The sequence below is a fragment of the Stigmatopora nigra genome, chromosome 20 (assembly GCF_051989575.1).
Source record: "Stigmatopora nigra isolate UIUO_SnigA chromosome 20, RoL_Snig_1.1, whole genome shotgun sequence".
Classification (NCBI taxonomy): Eukaryota; Metazoa; Chordata; class Actinopteri; order Syngnathiformes; family Syngnathidae; genus Stigmatopora; species Stigmatopora nigra.
In genome coordinates, this window is record NC_135527.1 from 1,331,456 (window position 1) to 1,341,354 (window position 9,899).

The window sequence follows — 9,899 nt, forward strand, 5'->3', positions numbered from 1 at the left end:
ATCACACATGCAATCATTAATAACTTACACACTTTAGCCTGTCACATTGGCTAACTCCGCTTTGATAATGAAGTCAAGAATTGATGTTCAGATTCCGGCATCTTTCAGTGTGTATTTCCAAATGCCACTTGCTTTTTTTGCTAATTTTCTACTTTGAATTGTATTTCGAATTTTGGCACTGTAGTTTCCGCGGGTTATCTTGGACGACGTGACTTACCGACCGGCTGATGGTGGTGCAGAATAAGAAAGTGAGAGAAAGAGAGAGCCATGGAAAGAAAGTGTTTGGCTGATCATGTAATTCGTGGATCCCAGATCAGTTCGAAAGACACACATTCAACACATATGGCATTAACTAAAAATAAAAATTGTTAGGTTCATTAATAGTTATACTTTAATATAATATAATATAATGAAGACATCGGAGTACATATCCAGCTATTCTTGCAACAAGAGAATCCATCCTGACTCGTCCTCGTCACAGAATATTCTAAAGAACCGACCGAATTCTCTCCTGCCCATTTATTTGCATTGAAATCAAAACAATTAAGGTCATCTATTCAAAACAATTGCATAAGAGGTAACCCGGGTAAACAATTAAGGTCGGAAATAAAAAACAACTGCATAAGAATTAAAACAAGCAAGCATCTATTCAGCAAAACAATTCCATACAAGGTAAACCAAGCAAGACTATTTTAAAACAATTGCAAGTATTTTTGGAGGTTGATTCGATATCGCCATCTGCTTGCTGAATACAAGTCAAACCAAATTAAAAGTCGCACCCAGATCTTCATTGTGAACTGGAGACTAGCTAAGGAGTCAAGGTTTAATCCAAGTCAAACAATCAACCGTCCTCGGATCTATGTGAGAGGCCAGGGCAAAAACAATTAAACGTCCTCGGAGACAGCTGCAGTGGGAGTGACCTTGAGTTTGTTTCGGTAACAATTAAAGTAAGCGTTTGTCAATCATATAATGATTAATATTTCTCATTTACTGATAGGTTCCTTAATAATTATACTTTAATATAATTATTAAAACACAGCAGGCAGACATCTGATTCAATTATTGACGTTTAATTAAATAGGCCGCTTGGTGAGTAGACTTATAAGTGAGGATACATTCAGACATCGTCTTTATCTCAGAATTATCCTCCCGAACAGTAATTTCTCGGACAGTTTTAAAGCCATAAATCAACACAATTACAAGGTTACTGATTAATCCAACTGCGTAAACAAGAACAAACAATCCTTCATTCAACATAACAATTCCACAAAGAAGCGAGAAAGTACGTCACTATGTAGGAACACTATCCGAGTGTTCCCGGAGGTGATTGATAGCCATCTGCTGGTATCAAGAGTTCTTCACGCCATCTTCGTTGCAAACCCAGATAAATAGTCCTCGAAGCCCGGGACTGGGTGAGATTTCAGGTCAACAGTCCTTGGCACCAAGACTCGGTGACTTGTTACGACCCCGAGTTCTCTTCAGACAATTTGAAGAAGCTCACATACAAAAATGATTAAATGCAAACATATATATATATATATAATAGTATTACAGAATAAACCCAACATATACATATAATGATTAATATTCCACATATACATATAATGAATAATATTCCAAATATAGATATAATGATTAATATTCCACATATACATATGTTGTACCCCTGAATTCTGGCAATATATTTGCCTTTCAAACACAGGGGGAAATAATCAGACAGGTCAATTGTTGTTATCTTCAAGCCAACTTTTAGTGGTATGCCTGAAAACCCCCCCTGCGTCAACTACGCCCAGCTACATGACCACCACGTATCAGCTACATGTTTCCCACGTGACAGCTACATGTTTCCCGTGTGACAGCTACATGTTTCCCGCGTGACAGCTACGTGATTACCACGTGTCAGCAACATGAATCCAGACACATAAACTCGAATACCCCTCCATACCCTTGCTATTTGGCTGGAGGCATCAATAATCGAAGAATGATAAACCCCCAATCCCAAAACCATCTTTACATCACATATGCACTCATTTATAACTTAACTCACTTTACCCTGTCACACTCTCCCCCACAAAACAAATGTCGTCCCGACATTAATATACTCCCAAATGTCTCCACTTCGGTGAGCCAATGCTCAGTAAACTCCAGGCGGCAAGGGCCACAGTTCAAATATAATCCACAACTCGTACGCTCCACGTTTACTGGATGGGCACTGTAATCACAGTCCGTAACAGTCCATGCCCGCATCATGCACGTCACCCTTGTAGGCTCAAGCTTGTTGGAGTCCATACATAAAGGGTGGCTGCAGGTAATATGGATGCAGGTGTACTAACCAAGGTGCCACTCCTGGTGCAGGGTAAACAGTTAGCCGCTGCTGTGGTGACTGGGTACTATAACAAGAGGGGACACCCAGCTGGTCATAGGTCGTACGTCGTGGTGGGTGCCTCTCCCTTCTTGGCCGTTTGTCAGTCAGTGCCTCAGGTTCGGTCACGGCGGTTGGGGGGGAGGTCTCTGATAACTGATCATCACTAGGACCTTCAAGGGGAGGGTTTGCTCCCTCACCAGGCAGGTTCTCCAGCTGATGGTCCTCTTCTACTTGTACTGGTCCCGAAGCAGGGCCCCTCACTTCATGTGTCTGATCCGCTGGCAGTGGCCTGTGCTCAGGCCCCATCTCTCGGGTACCTCTCTCATTTAGCTGGCACCGCTCATAGTGGAAGTCATATTCGTCATCGCTGTCTTTGTCTGACTCATGATGAGATACCGGCTGCTGTTTCTTTCTCGGCGTACTTGTGCCAATTTTCCCTTCTTCTGGTGTTATCTCAATGGGCAAATGGTCACAGGACATCAGTAGATTTCTGTGCAGAACTCTGGAACGTCCTTTACCTCTTTCTGGCCTAACTCCATCATGTAGTTTTGAGACGGCTGCCACACTTGCACTCATTTATAACTTAACTCACTTTACCCTGTCACACATATGAATATTCCACATATAGATATAATGACTAATATTCCACATATACATATAATGAATAATATTCCACATATAGATATAATGATTAATATTTCACATAAACATATAATGAATAATATTCCACATATAGATATAATGATTAATATTCCACATATACATATAATGATTAATATTCCACATAAACATATAATGATTAGTATTCCACATATGCATATAATGATTAATATTTCAAGCACATTTATAATAGTACCGAAAATAACTCCAACATTACTCCTGTTATTATACATTTGTATAAATCCCATAATATTTTTTTATTTATGACAAATACAAATACACTTGGGATAGTCCGTTGGTTCGATTTTTACCAGAATTAACCCGACTTGCATATTTGGCCTGAAAAAGGAAAAACAGAATCATTCTCGTTTAACTGATTTTCAGAATTTCTATAATCCTAAACATCAATGTTACCACCATTAGGCTGTCCAATGAGCAGATACAATCCTTGTAATTCGGAATTTGTTAAAGCTACTGTATCAACCCTAAGTCGGTGTAGCAAAAAGCGTAAACGGGATAAGAACACCCACACATTGTCAAAGTATTAGTCAAAACAGCCATTGATATCACCTCGGTGAAGGCCAATTGTTTACATTTGTCAAAGGGGTTTATCCCACCCGTCTGCCAGAAGGTGGACAGTTCCACTCCAGAGTGCCTCTACGTTTCCGGTTAAGGGTCTTTAGGCCTTCAACGGCTCTGGTTAGGCTCCCATTGGAGGACGTGTCGTTGAATGCAACATTTTCAAACATTGCATATGCCCCCTGCTCCATCAAGAGCACATCAACCGTCAGAAGCATATCAACCACTTTGCGGTCCTGGAAAGTCATGAGACTGGTGGTTGCCAGCTGTTCCTTCATTGAAAATCCAATTTCTTTTTGTTTTGTTTTATTGGACATTGTAATGGCTGTTGTTCACCCTATTCATATTTGTATTTGGCGTAAACCAAAGAAAAATAGACTCCTGCTGGAATTTAGCAAACCAACCTGTAAGTCAGATCGCCATCCCTCGATGAGGCTCTGATAGGTCTGAAAATACAACTTCAGGAGCAGGTTAAGAACGAGTGAGATCAATTTAAATAGGAAATAGGTTTATTACCGGACTGCAGGATGGTTGGAGAATGCTCCGACAGCTGTGAACCTCTCACAGCCTGCCTTCCTCGCAATTCTCTCTGAATGAACAGAGCTCAGTCTTTTTATAGGAACTATAGGGTAATATTTCTAAGACAGTGATGTAGGACAGAGCTTATGTAAACAAAACTTTGGGCTAATATGGTTAGACATTAGCAGGTTTAAGTTGTATGCAAACATGATATTTTTATAGCACATACAAACTGCCGCAGCCTATCTTATATTGCACGTTTCGAACAAACAGTTCCAAATTGAGTTGACCATATTCCACAATACAAGGAAACAATTGCAAGGCCAGCTAGTTAGCTATCTTACAATTCGTAGTGCGAACAAACAATTGCAAGGCCAGCTAGTTGGCTTTTCCTACATTCCACTGTCCTAACAAACAATTGTAAAACCAGTTTGGCCACATTGGCTGGACATGAACAAACAATTATTAAACCAGTTGGCAGGTCTACCCCAATATTCCCTCCTTTGTGACTATAAAAATATCAAAACTTCATTCATCACGACGCTACTTTTAAATGAAATTCTTCACAAATCACTTCAATCATGGTAGTTCAACAATGGCATTAATGGTACGTTTGTTCAAACCTGAGAAGCAGGGTAAATAACAGGTTAGGATGATAAGCACAAGGTCAATAACAGTTACAAATAGTATTAGGGATTTCAAAAGTGTGTGTTCATGAGCCTGAGAGGAACCAGTCAAACCACCCGCCTTATGGGAGTGGATGGAAGTGGATCTCCGGTCACAGCGCTCCGCATGTTTCCCATAGCTTCCATGGCATCATGGATCGAGCAGGACGCGTCGACAGGGATGAAGGCGCAGCACGAGTGTCCCCCAAATGGCACACACACACCTCCCCAATGGGTGGCGACTCCGTCAAGAGCAGGGCGGGCCTGGAAAATCACCAGGGCCATGGCGGCCTGGGCCTCTCAGCCTTGCCGCAGCCAGACTGATGCGCTGACACAGGCCCGGAACCTGCAGTAAATGGTCTCCAGACGCAGGGCGTTCCTTGCCACACGCACCCAGGGGAACAGAGTCGTTAGAATTTTGGAGGAGACTGACCAGTGTTTGTGTTTGAGGGGCACATCCAAGCCCCACACTGGATCCTGGTCGTGAGCTCCGACACTCGTTCATCAGCTTGGTTGATTGCAAGATGCCGTCCCGTAGCTTGGATCACGCGGCTCACGAAGCGAGTACCACCATCACTCCAAATGACTCGTGGTATTCCATGGCTTGGAATGATCCTTTTGCATATGCCTTATGCGACTGCCGTGGCGTCTGCTTTCTTGGATGGACATATCTCAACCCACTTGGTTAATGAACACCAGACAGTACCTGTATATGCCACTTTGGTTCAGCTCGATGAAATCCATATTCAGAACCTCGAAGGGATATGTCCATGTCTGCCTTGTTCCTTGCTTGTGTCGTTTTTTGCCTTGAGAGTTGTGTCTAGAGCAGGTGAGACAGTTTCTGCAAATGTTTTTTAAAAGTAGGTTTGGTGACCTCTGGGAACATGCATTGTTTGTTGTACTATACTGATCATCCCCCCCTGTTGAGACATGGCTCCTCCCATGGCTCAATTTTGCAATTACTTCAGACAATGATTGTGGGATGCATGGTTTGTTTGCAAAGAGGCCGCTCTCGCGTTGAGTGGCTCCTTCCACCTCCCACTGCAGCTTCTCTTTTTCTGGCCGTTTATTTTAACCCTTTGTAAGAAGGTTTAGTCTCAATTGAAACGCTTTCACCTTTTTCGCATATGGAGACAATAAGACCAATAAAAATAGTTTCCAATCGTTGTATGGTATTGCTTGCTGAGCAATAATCTTTCCAATCTATACTGGAGTGGTTGGCGTTTCATTTTATCACGTCAGAAAGTTTATCTCACCTGTCTCCTCAAACGTTTCAACTGAGAGAACCTTCTTACAGTGTAAAAGGTTGCTCCACATCCCCGTCTTGGCTATTTTCACATCGGTTGGTTGGTCAGCAATGCTTGGTATGGACGTTCCCACTTTAAGGCACCACCTGGAACCACCGTTGGTCCGTTTCCTGTTGAGAAGCACAGTCTCCCTCTGACAACACAAATGCAATGAATTTCCTTAAAGATTTTACTTTTTTTTTCTTTTTCTAATCTCTCTCTTGCTCTCTGGCTCTCTCTCTCTGTCTCGCTCTCTCTATCTCTGTCTTGCTCTCTCGCCTCTCTCCCACTCCTTCACCTGCCTTTCCTACACTTTCTTTTCTATTCACTTACCAAAATCTTTTCTGTTCACTTACCAAAATCTTTTCTATTCACTTACCAAAATCCTTTCTATTCACTTACCAAAATCCTTTCTCTTCACTTACCAAAATCTTTTCTATTCTCATCAAACCTTCCATGTCCTTCAAATTGGGTCATAAACCATGCCGCTCCACCCATCGCGGCAGACACAGCCAACCCCCCACACTACGCATCCGCACATACCCCACACCCGGTAACCCTCCGATCTCCATCCTGCAGTCTAGCAACAAACCCACTTACCTTGTCACTTTCCGGATTAATCACTTACTTAATACTTTAAACAACAATTATATTCTAAATTTACCAAAATTGTTCTCAAACCTTCGTGATTCTACCCAATATTTCTGATCACACCAAGCGGAGTCCCTAACTCAACACTCAATGGAGTCCCTAACTCAACACTCTCAATGGAGTCCCTAACTCAACACTCTCAATGGAGTCCCTGCCTCAACACTCCAGTGAAGACCCTGACTCAACATTCCCAGTGGGGTATCTGCCTCAACACTCTCAATGGAGTCCCTGCCTCAACACTCTCATGGAGACCCTGACTCAACATCCCCAGTGGAGTCCCTGACTCAACAATACCGCAGTGATAATACTCATTCAAATTATCACACTTCACGGAGACAAAAATCAAAGGGTGAACTCACAATCTTTCTCGTTCCGAACCTGCCCTAGTTCGGGAACCCGTCACCAGATCACCGGAGCGGCGAGGGAACGTCCACCGGTCCTTGATCCTTCCAATCGAGGATGCTGTCGTCGTGCTCCGTCGTCGCTCCGGCAATTGTTGGCTGTTGGGTCCCGGGTTTCGGCACCAAAGTATGATAGGTCTGAAAATACAACTTCAGGAGCAGGTTAAGAACGAGTGAGATCAATTTAAATAGGAAATAGGTTTATTACCGGACTGCAGGATGGTTGGAGAATGCTCCGACAGCTGTGAACCTCTCACAGCCTGCCTTCCTCGCAATTCTCTCTGAATGAACAGAGCTCAGTCTTTTTATAGGAACTATAGGGTAATATTTCTAAGACAGTGATGTAGGACAGAGCTTATGTAAACAAAACTTTGGGCTAATATGGTTAGACATTAGCAGGTTTAAGTTGTATGCAAACGTGATATTTTTATAGCACATACAAACTGCCGCAGCCTATCTTATATTGCACGTTTCGAACAAACAGTTCCAAATTGAGTTGACCATATTCCACAATACAAGGAAACAATTGCAAGGCCAGCTAGTTAGCTATCTTACAATTTGTAGTGCGAACAAACAATTGCAAGGCCAGCTAGTTGGCTTTTCCTACATTCCACTGTCCTAACAAACAATTGTAAAACCAGTTTGGCCACATTGGCTGGACATGAACAAACAATTATTAAACCAGTTGGCAGGTCTACCCCAATAGCTCAACGTCTTCGAGAGAGGCCAGCCGCCGCACTGAAATTCTGGGGCGCCAATTGTATCAGCTCCACTCTAAAACAAATACTGGTAAAAACAGTGAAACCAAAGCACATAGTCCTATTTATTTTTTTACAGGAGTTATATAATTTATTTGCACCACTTAACCACCATAAGCTAAAACGTGGAATCAGTGGCGCAGTTTGTCTTGGACAATTGGCACACCATGTCTCATCTACCGCACCAGATTCAGACCATGCCCTTTAAGGTTAAAACAGGTAAAGTTAACACAGTGGGAAAATTGGTTTGTCGTTCACTGCTTTCGTAACAGAATAGATACTGTTTCAATATTTTTCCTTTTCTTTACAAGCAGGACACTTTTTTTGTAAAAACACTTTCCCCAAAGAATGGTGATTGAGGGAGTTTGTATATCCGATCATATTTACCCTTTTCTGTTCGTGTGTTTTAACCCTTTGTAAGAAGGTTTAGTCTCAATTGAAACGCTTTCACATTTTTGGCATCATGAGACAATAAAACCAATATAAAAGAGTTCCCTATGGTTTATGCTGTTGCTTGCTGAGCAATAATCTATCCAATCAACATTGGAGTGGTTGCAGTTTAATTTTATTGCGTCAGAAAGTTGTTCTCAACTGTCTCCTCAAACATTTCAACTGAGAAAACCTTCTGGTTGGTCAGCAATACGTTGGACGTTCCCACTTTGGGTCGGCTAGTGCTTCTTTTTTTTATACTGCAGGTTGAGCACCCAGTCTCCTGGCACCACCGTTGGTCAAGTCCATTTCCTGTTGAGAAGCACAGTCTCCTTCTGCGAGCCCCAATTCAATGTATTTTCTTAAACATTTTCTCTTTTTATGTAGTCAACAAGATTAGTCTCATCATCCAGTTCCAATCGTGCAGTGAATAATGATTTGGATGATAAGGATTTTCATATGTTGTTGTCCGGTTGAACCTGTTATATACGCGCAGTGATGTCATAACGAAATATGGGACCTTTTGCCAATCCTGTCAATTATTTTGTTGACATAATTTGGATACCATTATCACTATAAATCAATGGTTCTTTGGAATTCCATATCATGCACTGATATGCCGAGCACAGGTTAAGAATGCCGTGCAAAAATTTCCGCAAACCACTTAAACCCATAAGCAAACACGAAAATAAAATATTTAGTTAAAAAACAACAATCCCAAAATTAAATTAAGAAAAACAATTAAAAAAATACCTTCAAAATGATTTATGTAATAAAAAAACAGTTGAAAAAATAATTCAAAAAAACACTGAAATACATTTAGAAATTTGCACACACAAAAAAACTCAAAATAAATCAGAAATTGGAAAAAACTCAGAAAAAAAGAAACAAAAAAATATATATATATACATACACCCCCCACACACACCCACCCACACCCACCCACAACCACCCCACCCACAACCACCCCACCCACACACAGACAGAAACAGACAGACACAGACAGACACAGACAGACACAGACAGACACAGACAGACACAGACAGACACAGACAGACACAGACAGACACAGACAGACACAGACAGACACAGACAGACACAGACAGACACAGACAGACACAGACAGACACAGACAGGCACAGACAGACACAGACAGACACAGACAGACACAGACAGACACAGACAGACACAGACAGACACAGACAGACACAGACAGACACAGACAGACACAGACAGACACAGACAGACACAGACAGACACAGACAGACACAGACAGACACAGGACAGACACAGACAGACACAGACAGACACAGACAGACACAGACAGACACAGACAGACACAGACGGACACAGACAGACACAGACAGACACAGACAGACACAGACAGACACAGACAGACACAGAAAGACACAGACAGACACAGACAGACACAGACAGACACAGACAGACACAGACAGACACAGACAGACAGACACAGACAGACAGACACAGACAGACAGACACAGACAGACAGACACAGACAGACAGACACAGACAGACAGACACAGACAGACAGACACAGACAGACAGACACAGACAGACACAGA